General features: G+C 44.4%; 1 long non-coding RNA gene across 1 annotated transcript; it reads left to right on the top strand.

Annotated features, from left to right (window-relative positions):
* Window positions 1–426: 426 nt before the first annotated feature.
* On the top strand, window positions 427–12,628 carry LOC129821860 (uncharacterized). Its single transcript, XR_008754414.1, has 3 exons — window positions 427–11,578; window positions 11,769–11,912; window positions 12,063–12,628. It is a non-coding gene; the product is annotated as an uncharacterized LOC129821860 (long non-coding RNA).
* The last annotated feature ends 1,332 nt before the right edge of the window (window positions 12,629–13,960 follow it).

The following is a 13,960-nucleotide window of genomic DNA, read 5'->3' as shown; positions in this document are numbered from 1 at the left end:
GGCGCCGGGTAGACGGATGGCTCACATGGCGCCGGGTAGACGGATGGCTCACATGGCGCCGGGTAGACGGATGGCTCACATGGCGCCGGGTAGACGGATGGCTCAGATGGCGCCGGCTAGACGGATGACTCAGATGGCGCCGGCTAGACGGATGACTCAGATGGCGCCGGCTAGACGGATGACTCAGATGGCGCCGGCTAGACGGATGACTCAGATGGCGCCGGCTAGACGGATGACTCAGATGGCGCCGGCTAGACGGATGACTCAGATGGCGCCGGCTAGACGGATGACTCAGATGGCGCCGGCTAGACGGATGACTCAGATGGCGCCGGCTAGACGGATGACTCAGATGGCGCCGGCTAGACGGATGACTCAGATGGCGCCGGCTAGACGGATGACTCAGATGGCGCCGGGTAGACGGATGACTCAGATGGCGCCGGCTAGACGGATGACTCAGATGGCGCCGGGTAGACGGATGACTCAGATGGCGCCGGGTAGACGGATGACTCAGATGGCGCCGGGTAGACGGATGACTCAGATGGCGCCGGTAGACGGATGACTCAGATGGCGCCGGTAGACGGATGACTCAGATGGCGCCGGTAGACGGATGACTCAGATGGCGCCGGGTAGACGGATGACTCAGATGGCGCCGGGTAGACGGATGACTCAGATGGCGCCGGGTAGACGGATGACTCAGATGGCGCCGGGTAGACGGATGACTCAGATGGCGCCGGGTAGACGGATGACTCAGATGGCGCCGGGTAGACGGATGACTCAGATGGCGCCGGGTAGACGGATGACTCAGATGGCGCCGGGTAGACGGATGACTCAGATGGCGCCGGGTAGACGGATGACTCAGATGGCGCCGGGTAGACGGATGACTCAGATGGCGCCGGGTAGACGGATGACTCAGATGGCGCCGGGTAGACGGATGACTCAGATGGCGCCGGGTAGACGGATGACTCAGATGGCGCCGGGTAGACGGATGACTCAGATGGCGCCGGGTAGACGGATGACTCAGATGGCGCCGGGTAGACGGACAGCTCTGGCCGGCTGAGGCGCACTATAGGCCTGGTGCGTGGTGCCGGAACTGGTGGTACCGGGCTGGGGACATGCACCTGAAGACTAGTGCGGGGAGAAGGAACAGGGCACACTGGACCCTGGATACGCACATTAGGCCTCGTGCGTGGTGCCGGAACTGGTGGTACCGGGCTGGGACGGGAAGGTGTTACAGGAGGTGTAGGACTAGGAATGCACACAGGAGACCTGGTTCGTGGAACTGTCATTCCCAGACGGTTAGCACGCAACTCAGGACGAGCATGAAGAGCTGACTCAGGTAACATCACATCCCGCACACGCTCTGTCGGGTGGATGTCGTGCCTCACGCACCAACACAGCAGCTCCCTCTTTTCACTCTCCTCCAAACTCCTCAATAAATCCTTAACAGTCTCTATATCCTTCCCATTGCTCACCTCCAGTATCTGCACAACGGGCTCTGGCTCCCTCCTTTCACGCTGCTTGGTCCTGAATGGTCGTGTCATTCTGTCACGATTGACCATGGGAGAGAGAGAGGACCAAGGCGCAGCATGTAAAAAAGACATCTTCTCTTTATTTAGGAGAAAACGAACGAAGCAAAACAACAAATAGACGACCGTGAAGCTAGAACCGAACGAAATGCAAACATGCAACCTAGACACAGACACAGACCTAGACAATGACCCGACAAAAACATGATGCCCATGGCCGCCTAAAATATGGCTCCCAATCAGAGACAAATGAAAGACATCTGTCTCTAATTGGGAACCACTCAGGCAACCATAGACATACCTAGAACATTCACTCAACCATAGACATACCTAGAAACATTCACTCAACACAAACCCATAAACTAAACCCAACACCCCCTTTTCCATATAACCACCAAAAACGAGACAAAACACAAACATTCCCCATGTCACACCCTGACCTAACTAAAATAATAAAGAAAACAAAGAATACTAAGGCCAGGGCGTGACACCTTCAGAGGGCATTGCATGACAATTGTCTTCATTCTCTAACGTTAACGTTACTACAATAAAGAAAAAGGATCGATATTTCCTTTTTTCTTATGAACAGCAAGACAAGCTTACAAAATTGTTTTACATTTGCAGTAAATGTATTGTAGAACAAACATGCCTCTGATACTAAGGAATCATGTCAGTTCTATTCATGGCATTTATATCTGAACGTTAAAAAACGTTTTTATACTGAACATGCCCAGGGGAACCCACGGACCAATATACAGTATGAACCCCACTGCCCATCACTTGTCTGTCTGGAAAGCCTCCACAAATGAAAATGTGTGGTGGGTGGGGTCAGCCCATAGCTGACCCCGCCCCTTTCTGTGTGCCGCTTCTCCTCAATCAAGGTTTCCACTAGCTTCTATAGCCACAAAGTCAGATTTCACAGGTCACAAATTCAGATTCCACATCCACAAAGTCAAAATTGGATACAAAAAATATATATTTTCAGGCTTAATTTAAGGTCAGGGTTAGGTTTAAAATAAAATTGTAAGATGAGAAATTGTAGGTATGGGTAGGGTTTATGACTTTGTTGCTATAGAAACTTGGGACGACCCTCAAGTCTGCATCTCAATTTGATTTGTTTCTTAATGCATTTGAGCCTATCAGTTGTGTTGTGACAAGGTAGGGGTGGTATTCAGAAGATAGCCCTATTTGGTAAAATACCAAGTCCATATTATGGCAAGAACAGCTCAAATAAGAAAATAGAAACGACAGTTTAAGACGTGAAGGTCAATCAATACGGAACATTTCAAGAATTTTGAAAGTTTCTTCAACTGCAGTCGCGAAAACCATCAAGCGCTATGATGAAACTGGCTCTCATGAGGACCGCCACAGGAAAGGAAGACCCAGAGTTACCTCTGCTGCAGAGGATAAGTTCATTAGAGTTACCAGCCAGAAATTGCAGCCCACATAAATGCTTCACAGAGTTCAAGTAACAGACAGATCTCAACATCAACTTTTCAGAGGACACTGTGAATCAGGCCTTCATAGTCAAATTGCTGCAAAGAAACCACTACTAAAGGACACCAATAATAAGAAGAGACTTGCATGGGCCAAGAAACACGAGCAATGGACATTAGACTGGTGGAAATCTGTCGTTTGGTCTGATGAGTCCAAATGTGTGATTATTGGATCCAACAGCCGTGTCTTTGTGAGACGCAAAGTAGGTGAACGAATGATCTCTGCATGTGTGGTTCCCACCATGAAGCATGGAGGAGGTGTGATGGTGTGGGGGTGCTTTGCTGGTGACACTGTCTGTGATTTATTTCAAATTCAAGGCACACTTAACCAGCATGGCTACCACAGCATTCTGCAGCGATACGCCATCCCATCTGGTTTGCGCTTAGTGGGACTATTATTTGTTTTTCAACAGGACAATGACCCAATACACCTCCAGGCTGGGTAAGGGCTATTTGACCAAGAAGGAGAGTGATGGAGTGCTTCATCAGATGACCTGGCCTCGACAATCACTTGACCTCAACCCAATTGAGATGGCTTGGGATGAGTTGGACCGCAGAGGGAAGGAAAAGCAGCCAACAAGTGCTCAAACATATGTGGGAAGTCCTTCCAGTCTGTTGTGAAAGCATTCCAGGTGAAGCTGGTTGAGAATGCCAAGAGTGTGCAAAGCTGTCATCAAGGCGAAGGTTGGCTACTTTTTTACTACATGATTCCATATGTGTTATTTCATAGTTTCAATATTTAATCAATCATTTATTTGTAATTTTTGGGGGGGATACCTAAAGGGGTCCTAAAATTCAAAAGCAAATAGCTAAGTGATCCATGGTATGACAATATTAAAAAATATATATATGTAAGCTTAGAAACCCCCTCCCCCAATGACTTAGACTCTTATAAGGCCAGTTTTAAAAGTTCAGAGTGATGGAGCAGCTCTCAGATGGTCAGGGAGAGGATTCCATGGGTGAGGGGCAAGGGAGCATGAAGGCTCGGTCCCCCATAGTTCAGAGACGTGTCTTGGGGACTTGAAGCAGTAGGGAGTGGTTGGAGCTGAGAGTGCAAGGTATAGATACAGTACAGTACATCATCAAAATGATATGAGTCCAAAACAGAATAGATCTGTGTGTTTGAGGGGAGAGGGAAGATGGAGGCATCTGGACATATTGAATCATTGACTCTGAGTCACCATATTCTCTACCTATATTCAATGAAAAAGTGGGGCAGAATATAACCAATCACAGTCTTTCAAAAAGAGCACCTCCCTGAAAATTACATCTGTGCTATCCTTGAAATGTTATTGTGTGCTCTCCCTCCCTCATCCCTGATACAGAGAGAAAGAGAGAGAGAGAGAGACCTGACCCGATCTCCCCACATAGTCTTTTCAAAGGCATGCTTTTGGATTCGTAAAAAAAGTGACAAAATCTCAATGTCAGGGAGAACGGTGCACCGTCTCTGATAGTAGGCAGTCTCTGTCGGGGTGCCACTATTCTCCAGGTTAGCTTATACTGAGAAAATAATCAGAGCCCTCTTTGAACCCACCTCTCAAGGATACACATTGGTGGGAAAGGCACCTTTTAACAGTTGGACATTTAAATTCAGCCATGAGAGAGCAGTAGGAGGCTCTCCTCTCCGCCCTGGCTTGTGTTATCTCAGGCTTTGTCTTTGTTGCACCCCAAATGGGTGAGTGATGTGTCGAAGAATCGTGGTGTCCCTGTGAAATTGTGCATTCCTCTGTGAGACTCTGCGAGAGAGGTGCGTTGGATAGCCAGAGCAGCGTGAAGAGTAAGTGCTGTGAGAGTTTTGTGAAGCAGGGCGCCTCTAATGAAAACACACACGGGGATGGAGCGTCTGTACACAAACCCACTGTGCGTCCCCCCTGCGCGTATCACAACTGCATGCAGACGACCTCACTGACCCTGACGCCTCTGTGTCAACACTGGCCTCCCCGCAAGCTGCACATGCACACGCTCGCACACACAGACACGTACACACCGCCCTCCCCCTGAGACACACAATCATACACACATACATGAGCGCGCCTACCATATTAACAATTATCATGCTGCACATGCATACACACACACACACACACACATTGCCTTACATGTCACCAACTGTCACTGAAAAGCTCACACATCCTGTGTGCACATATACACACGCAGAAATCTTGAATTGCTCAATCTTATAGCGGCTAACTGAACATAAACGGCTTTTGGATTTTGGATTTGCTTGGTCAGCAATAGCAGTTACCATAGACTTCCACTCATTGCGCTAACACTAGTCAGCAATTGCGCTAACGCTAGTTAGCAACTTCCTTTGAACTGCACGCAGAGACATAACAATGGCATCCATGAATTCATCTGACTCTGGGAAGGTAGATAAAGGGCTTCATTGTCAAAATCCTAAAGTATCCCTTTAACCTTATATATATATATCTTGGTCCTATAAAACATAACATCCTTGTCCTTTAACTTCTTATGGCTGCAGGGGCAGTATTGAGTAGCTTGGATGAAAGGTGCACAGAGGTGCCAAGAGTAAACAGCCTGCTCCTCAGTCATAGTTGCTAATATATGCATATTATTATTAGTATTGGATAGAAAACACTCTGAAGTTTCTAAAACTGTTTGAATTATGTCTGTGAGTATAACAGAACTCATATGGCAGGCAGAAACCTGAGAAGTTCCACTTCCTGTTTGGATTTTTTCTGAGGCTGGTAGATTTTCAACCAAGCTCCCATTAAAATTACAGCGAGATATGGATGAGTTTACACTTCCTACGGCTTCCACTAGATGTCAACAGTCAATAGAACTTTGTCCGATGACTCTGTTGTGAAGGAGGGCCGAAGGAGACAGGAATGAGTAACCACTGCCATGAGGTGACCACACTTTGACCACACGCGTTCACGTGAGAGGCAGCTCCGTTCCATCGCTCAACTGAAGTCAATGTAATTCTCCGGTTGGAACGTTATTCAAGATGTATGTTAACAACATTCTAAAGATTGATTCAGTACATCGTTTGACATGTTTCTACTGACTGTTACGGAACTTTTGGACATTTCGTCACGTTTTAGTCAACGCGCTTTGTGACTTTGGAATTGTTTACCTATCGTGCTAACCAAAGTAGCAAATTTGACATAAATAAAGGAAATTATCGAACAAATCCAGCATTTATTGTGGACCTGCGATTCCTGGGAGTGCATTGTGATGAAGATCATCAAAGGTAAGGGAATATTTATCATGTAATTTCTGGTTTCTGTTGACTCCAACATGGCGGCTAATTTGACTCTTGTTCTGAGCTCCGTCTCAGATTATTGCATGGTTTGCTTTTCCCGTAAAGTTCTTTTTTTAATCTGACACACCGGTTGCATTAAGGAGAGGTATATCTATAATTCCATGTGTATAACTTGTATTATCATCTACATTTATGATGAGTATTTCTGTTGAAACGATGTGGCTATGCACTATCACTGGATGTTTTTGGAACTAGTGAATGTAACGCGCCAATGTAAACTCAGATTTTTTTATATAAATATGAACTTTATCAAACAAAACATGCATATATTGTGTAACATGAAGTCCTATGAGTGTCATCTGATGAAGATCATCAAGGTTAGTGATTCATTTTAGCTATATTTCTGCTTTTTGTGACTGCTATCTTTCCCTGGAAAAATGGCTGTGCTTATTGTGGTTTGGTGTGACCTAAAATAATCGTTTGTAGTGCTTTCGCTGAAAAGCATATTTGAAATGGGACACTTTGGTGGGATTAACAACAAAATTACCTTTAAAATGGTATAAGAAACATGTATGTCTGAGGAATTTTAATTATGAGATTTCTGTTGTTTTGAATTTGGCGCCCTGCACTTTCACTGGCTGCTGTCATATCATCCCGTTACTGGGATTGCAGCCATAAGAAGTTTTAAGGTCCTGGCTGTTAGTAGTTTCCATGGTGACAGGTTTTATGTTCAGATAATAAGGTGAAAAGTGGTTTCTATTCTGAGGCATCATTTAGGCCATTCTCTCCCATGGGGGGGGGGGTCTATCTGTCTCAGTCGGATCAATATCACAGACGTGTACACACACTCACGCATACACACACTCACCTTCCTCCTGTCTAACTCACTGCTATTGGACAAAAGCATTGAGGGGAGGCAGGTAGCCTAGTGGTTAGAGCGTTGGCCTAGTAACCAAAATGTTTGCAAGATCAAATCCCAGAGCTGACAAGGTAAAAATGCTGTCGTTCTGCCCCTGAACAAGGCAGTTTAACCCACTGTTCCCCTGAACAAGTCAGTTAACCCACTGTTCCACTGAACAAGGCAGTTAATCCACTGTTCCTAGGCCGTCATTGTAAATAAGAATTTGATATTAACTGACTAGCCTAGTTAAATGAAGGTTAAAAAAGCTCTCTGACATAAGACAAGGAGTATGACTGTCTTTGTATCTTTTGAGCTTACTTGCTTTGGCCATTTGAGAACTATTTGCAAAGCAAAAGACCACAGCCAAGCTCCTTGAGACTTCCTTGACTTCATGTTGTGTTACTTTGGCACACAGTACAATGTGACTTAATCTCCAGTCTAAATTTGAGCAGTAATGTTATGCATGTGGTATTGTTGGCAGAACCAAAACAGTCTGGTCAGGGAAGGAGATAGGCCTGTCATGTGACCACTGAAAACGGGGCTGACACAATGGCCTGGGGTCTCAGGTGGTATGGGAAAAGGCTGGCAGAGCAGAAGGAAGGAGGTAGGTGAGAAACACAATCCTCTGTTTTTAGTCCTCCAGTCTGGCAGCAACCCATGCCCCTTTCCTGTCCAGGTGCTAGCCTGCAGTAGACGAAGCCATAAAAACAAAGAGGCTTTACTGACTGTGAAGCTAGAGGAAGTTACTGTCATTGCTGTTGGCAGTGGCACCATGAGTAAAAAGTACAATAACAAAATAGGTAGGAGGGAGAAAAAGGGGGAGGGATGTCCTCTAAAAAAGTCAGCCAGCACAGAAGAAGATGAGTTTGTAATTTTACCAATCTTGTACGGTAGCCTAGAATTGCCTCAGGTTAATAAGATCGTAACAGAGAACAATCTTTTTTTGACAAACGTCATTCTTTTTTACTCCTTTCCCCCCCGCTCTTAGCTTTATTCCACACGACAAAATACTGTCAATGTCAGAATGAAAAGAGAGAGAAAGAGTAGAGAGAGTGTGTGTCAAAAGAGAGATGGGGAGATAGAGAGAGAGAGAGAGAGAGAGAGAGAGAGAGAGAGCATGAATAGAGGCTGTTGACCAATATGCTGAGTCACTGTTACACTGGAAGAATTTCATCAGCCATACTATGAGGATTTAGGCAGATTCAGAGATACAGGAGTACTCCTAGTGATATGCAAAATACACTGTAATACACTGATACCCAAAATGTTTGATCACAGCATTAGAACGTTTTATTTGTCTAATGGGGGCTACACTAAAATGTATTTCCTGAGAAACTTCATCAGATGCTCATAATTCAATGCCAGGGTCATCTCTCTCAAAACCGCTGATTCATGGTTAGGATGGAACTTCTTACCAATCATGAGTCATCATTGCAGGAGAATGCCACTGACTGATGGGCAGGAATGTGAGAACGTGAGAACCAGGAGAACAATTTCAGTTTATTGCTAGTGGTATCAATAATGGTATTTTTTTTATTTATTTTTTTTCTCCCCTTTTCTCCCCAATTTTCGTGGTATCCAATCGCTAGTAATTGCTATCTTGTCTCATCGCTACAACTCCCGTACGGGCTCGGGAGAGACGAAGGTCGAAAGCCATGCGTCCTCCGAAACACAACCCAACCAAGCCGCACTGCTTCTTTAACACAGCGCGCCTCCAACCCGGAAGCCAGCCGCACCAATGTGTAGGAGGAAACACTGTGCACCTGGCCCCCTTGGTTAGCGCGCACTGCGCCCGGCCCGCCACAAGAGTCGCTGTAGCGCGATGAGACAAGGATATCCCTACCGCCCAAACCCTCCCTAACCCGGACGACGCTAGCCCAATTGTGCGTCGCCCCACGGACCTCCCGGTCGCGGCCGGCTGCGACAGAGCCTGGGCGCGAACCCAGAGACTCTGGTGGCGCAGCTAGCACTGCAATAATGGTATTTTTATATAAATAATTCCCCATAGGATTCAATAGAGAAGCACATTTTTGATATTGATAATAAAACATTATATACAAAAATTCAAATTTTTAATATCGATAATACAGTTTGTGATATAAATAATTCCATTTATTTTATATAATTTTTTTAAATGATCAATATCAATATAAGAAAATCGGCCTCCCTAGGGCCGCAGCGGTCTAAGGCCCTGTAACGCAGTGTTGCGGCTTCACTACAGCCTGGGGTTTGATCCCAGGCTGTGTCACAACTGGCCGTGACCGGGAGTCCCATAGGGCGGTGCACAATTGGCCCAGCGTCGTCTGGGTTAGGGTAAGGTTTGGCTGGGAGGGGGGCTTTACTTGGCTCTTCGCGCTCTTGTGATTCTTTGTGGCGGGCCGGGCGCCTGAAGGCTGACTTCAGTCGTCAGTTGAATGGTGTTTCCTACAACACATTGATTGGTGCAGCTGGCTTCCGGGTTAAGCAGGCAGGTGTTAAGAAGCGTGGCTTGGCGGGGGGTCCATGACGTGACCTTCGCCTCTCCCGAGCCTGTTGGAGAGTTGCAAGGATGAGACAAGATCGTAATCACAAAATTGGTACAAATGATATATTAATAATAATTGAAAAATTTATTAAATTATAATTTTTTTCGAGGGAGGAAAGGACCATCCTACTGTGAAACCTTAAAGTTATAATTCTATAGGTAAAACTATACTAAAAATATTCACGTCACCAAATAATTGGTTAAAATACACTGTTTTGCAATGAAGGTCGACAGTAACTTCAACTGCACTGTCTGGGCTAGCACCATGGTCCATCCTCCTCTTGCTACATTGACTTCAATACAAAACCTAGGAGGCTGGTAGGCCCTTTCGTAGACATGCATGGTAATTATGACCACTTCCGGAGGACGTCCTCCAACCAATCAAAGCTTTTGCGGTATGAACTAACATGTTGTCCATCCAATCATAGATGTAGGATCAGAGAATGAACATTGTGTGTTGTATTGGGATTGTGCCACAGAGCATTATGGGGGTTGTATGTGTTGAGAAACCTGGTGACGTTGTTGGAAGAGATTAAGAGTGATAGTTTAGTATTTTTGGAAATTATTCAATTCAAATTAGTTTTTTCAAATTACAGGAGACGGAGGAGGTATATTATACATTGTTTTCTTGGTTTTAGAACTTTATTTTTGTATCGTTAGTGCAATTTATTTAAATTTGCATTTTTCTCCACCAGAATGGTAGAATGTCCCAACACTGCCGAAAATGTTGTGGACTTTTTGTTGAAGAACCTCTTTCATTCTCAGGGGCAAATTAAAAAGGTGTGAATTAAAAGCGAGTGTCGTCCTCTGCCTGAGATCAGTTTCATGAAGAGGTGAGGGAGTTCAATACCAACTGGTATCAAAAGTATAGCTGGTTTAACAGAGAACCTTTCATCAAGCCGCCTGTAATTGCACATTGAGATTCTTTACATGCTGAACATCTTTTCTGGAATGTTGAAAACAATTCAGAATGAGTTGATAGCTTCAATCGCATCATCCATTAAAAGTTAGATTAAAGAGGTTGACACAGCACATTTTTTCACGTGCGCTCAAGTAGGCTTTGCACTTTCCTCCGGTACTTATTTGACAAAGATGATAACACATAATCACTCCGGACAGACACAAGCAAAAACTCATGACATAAATGTTGCAGCAGCCTAGGCCACACCTAAACATCAGAGATCTGACTTGCTGTATGGGATGAAAACGAGACCATTTTTCCTTCTGATCAACTGTAGGCTACTATTAAGAGCAGCTGCATACAGCCTATGTGCCCTGTCCATCTGGTCAGGGTAAACTAATTGGTAACGTTATGTATTTATAGTCCATTTGTGCGTCAGGAGAAAATGTGAACGTGATCAAATTTAGATTATATTCAAAATTGGGCTGGCTAGGCTGCCTATACGTTTTGAATCCACAATTATTAACTTGAAATAATGAATCAACATAATAGTGATAGCAGATGTGAGTCCTTTTTTTATAAGGCCTACAGTTGCATAGGCCTGCATGATGCAAACATGCATAAAAGCAAGCTCAGCCCTATGAGTTCTATTGTCTATCAGTTGTTATCGATGTGTCTGGGTAGAGAAAATCCCCCTCCTAATCTAGTCTAAATATAATATATATCAGCAAATGTAAGGTAGCTGCAGTTTGAAAGGGTTCATCCCCCCCAGTGCCAGGAGTTATTTTAAACCATGTTACTTGATTAGGAAAACTGGTCCCATCATAGCCCACATAAAACCTTCTTACAACTGATTAATCACTGTCATACCTTGTAAGGTCCAGAGTTTTCCTGGTTAGGTTAACAGATGAGGAAAAACTCCAGGCCCCAGGAGGTAAAAATTGCCCCACCGCTCTGGAACCTCTGGTGCTACCAATCTGCTTGCAGTTGGCAGTTATCATCAGGTATGTGGACGATCAGGGCTTTACTCAGGAACGTTTCTTGAGCTGCTTTGATGTTTCAAGTGGGCGAGATGCGCATTCTGTGTTTAACTTTGTGAATTCTGAGATGTCTGAGTTTAAGCTCTTAGAGAAACTCGTCCAAACCTACGATGGCACAGTTGTAATGGAATGTCTCTTCTATTTGTATTTACAGCTAAGTCCCCTCCTGTTCCCTGATTAGGAGGTGATGACTACTCCACTCCACTACCATTATCATCTCTCTCCTGACATGAACTGAAGCCACGTCTCATGTGCCCACTCATCCACTGGCACGTTGAGTGTTTCCCTTCCAAGCACTGTGAGTACCCCTATCAATTTTCTCTCATTACTATATGTGGAGTCAGTCACATACACAAACACATCAATGATTTTACTCCTTGCTTGGACTAACTCATTCTTAGCTCTTTTGTCTAACTTTGTAGTGTGTTATTGTTATTTGTCTTCCCAGTAAAATCCTGTCCAGCACTGGTCAAGCCTCTGAACATCTCAACTCATGCCTCATACCCTCATTCAATCACTGCTGTGATCCCTTCCCAACATGGTGTAGTCGCCCTCTCATTCCCATCCCCCATAATATTGTACTATAAATGTCTTTATTAAATGCTTTAGGTTAAAGTTATTAGTCTTCGATGATTTTTGAAACACACTTGGTGGTCTCTGTGTGTTCTGTGGGTCTCCCATCCTCCTCAATTTTTCAAGTCACCAGCCTCCACTGATGGTATGACATGATTCTTCTGTTGTAAAAAGGTTTAATATGGGCTATGGGACCAGAGTTTTTCTCATCAGCCCACATGGTTTTTAAAAACTCCTGTATGAAAACCCTGTTAAACGGCAGCAAACTAGTACTTGATCATGTGAATTATATGTTAGAGAAGGACTTTGGGGGGGTTCCTAAACACAGACACAGAAAGCAACATGATTGGACGATACAACTCACAGGGCTGAGCTTGCTTTATGCAGGTTTGCATCCTGTAGTCCTATGCAACTGTAGGCCTAATAAAAAATGAACTCACAGTCTGTCAGCTATTGTGTTTATTGAGTCATTCCAGTTAATCATTATGGACTGAACAATTCTAGGTAACCTAGTACGCCCGAATTTGAATATAAACCAAATGTTATCCCATTCACATTTTCTCACAAACAAATGGGCTATAAATTCACAACATTGCCACTTTGTTTACCCTGGCCAGAGGGACAGGGAGCATAGTAGGCTAGACTATGCAGCTGCTGTTGTCTGTAGCCTACAGTTGATCAGATGAAGCAATAGTCTCATTTCCATGCAATATAGCATCCCAGCAAACAGGGGATGTCCTGAGGACATTCAGCGACGTTCCCATTTTGTCCAAAGGGAATGTTCTCTGTGGGACCTTTGTCTAGTTCCCTGTACGTTCCGAGGACAACACTCAGGACCATGTCAGGACCTTTTTAGGACTTGCTCAGGAATTTCATTTTACTAGGATGTCACGTGATCGTCCCAAGGGAACATTCTCTGGGAGACCTTTTTAACAGACCCTGGTTTGTCCCTGGGACGTTTTTAGGACGTTGTGTCATGGTCCACTCGTGTTTTTTTGTCATGTGACGGTCCCAGGTGTCCCAACCATTATAAGTAAGGAACTGAAATGGTATAGGGGTATTAAGGTAAGTTGTAGACTGTTCAGCTAAAATAGTCTAACAATCTTTAATCAATGACATCTATTGACATGATCAGTTAGTAGTGAGTTTTCAATATGACCCCTCCTGGGATTTGAACTCCCAACCCCTGGATTTGGGTGATCTTTATGCTGGGCCACAAAGTCTGTAGAAGTCCCCTTCACATGAATTACCTATAATACATCTCTGCACTTAGCAAAATAGTGCCATCTGCACTGCAGTCAATTTGACTATTCTCTCATTGATTTCATTTACTTATTTCAGCAATTTAAGTTTGTGTTTTCAGTGTAGTTCTCTACAGTTTGTGGGGCTTAAATGCTACTCCTGAATCACTATGATAAATATAATCGTTTTTCTTCAGTGTATTTTTAACAGAGCTGAGATTTACTTTGAAGTGCAAAGTGTAGGAATAGACTTACAGGTCAAATCAGTCATTGATACAGACATGGTGGTGTAGCAGGACGATTGAAATGCTGTGAACCAAGAGGTTTTGAGTGCAAATTCCAGGTGAGGACACAGGGAGATGAAATCACCTTTCAGCAGGACAATAACTTAAAACACGAAGCTACGCTGGACTTGCTTACAAAGAAGACAGTGGCCGAGTTACAGTTTTGACTTAAATCTGCTTAAAAATTTATGGCATTATGGAAAGACCTGAAAATGGTTGTCTAGATCAACAACCAAATTAACAGAGTA

The sequence above is a fragment of the Salvelinus fontinalis genome, chromosome 24 (assembly GCF_029448725.1).
Source record: "Salvelinus fontinalis isolate EN_2023a chromosome 24, ASM2944872v1, whole genome shotgun sequence".
NCBI lineage: Eukaryota > Metazoa > Chordata > Actinopteri > Salmoniformes > Salmonidae > Salvelinus > Salvelinus fontinalis.
The sequence above is the reverse complement of the archived record's forward strand: the minus strand, read 5'-3'. Positions and strand labels throughout refer to the sequence as shown.